The sequence below is a fragment of the Hipposideros armiger genome, unplaced genomic scaffold (genome assembly GCF_001890085.2).
Source record: "Hipposideros armiger isolate ML-2016 unplaced genomic scaffold, ASM189008v1 scaffold_245, whole genome shotgun sequence".
Taxonomy (NCBI): domain Eukaryota; kingdom Metazoa; phylum Chordata; class Mammalia; order Chiroptera; family Hipposideridae; genus Hipposideros; species Hipposideros armiger.
The window spans coordinates 588364-589138 of NW_017731595.1; positions in this window are offsets into that span (position 1 = coordinate 588364).

Here is a 775-nt window from a genome sequence, read left to right on the forward strand (position 1 = left end):
CTCCCAACTCCAGGGTCTCAAGCCCCAAGCACTTTTCTTTTTTAAGGTAAATATTATTGCGAGCTCTCACATTCTCCTGGGCAAAACCCCATGCAGTTGTTTTAATGTACATTTTATTGCAGTGTAAAGTGTATATAAGAGGTGCACAGGGCACGGCTGGATGAATGTTCACACACTGCACAAGCCTGTGTAAGCAGCAGCCAGACCAGAAACAGAACACGAGCCGCACCCGGGTTGACATCCCAGCTCCGGCAAGCCACCACCCCCAATCCACCCACCCAAGGCAGCCACGCTCCTGATTCTAACACCAGATTAGTTTTGCCTATTTTTATGCTTTATATAAATGTCAGCATAGAGAATGTACTCTTTTGTGTCTGGTTTCTTTTCACTCATCACGATATCATCATGTTAGTGAGATTCATCAGTTTTTGCCTCTGGGTCAAGAGTCTCATTTCTGTATAGTATTTCCTTGTATGTATATACCATAATTTGTTTATTTGTATATTTTCATGGAAGTTTAGGTAGCTTCTAGTTCTCCGGTTGTTACAGAAAGTGCTGGTGTGACCATTCTAGTACAAGTTTTTTCGTGGACACCTTTGCATTTCTGTGGCTAAATGCTTAGGACTGGAATTGCTGGATCATAGGAAGACATATGTTCCGTTTTCTTAAACATGGCCAAAGAGATTACCAAAGTACTGTACCTGTTTACCCTTTCAACAGCCAAGTATGAGAATTCCTGTGGCTCCAAGACTAAAGATTTATTGAAGACCTACTC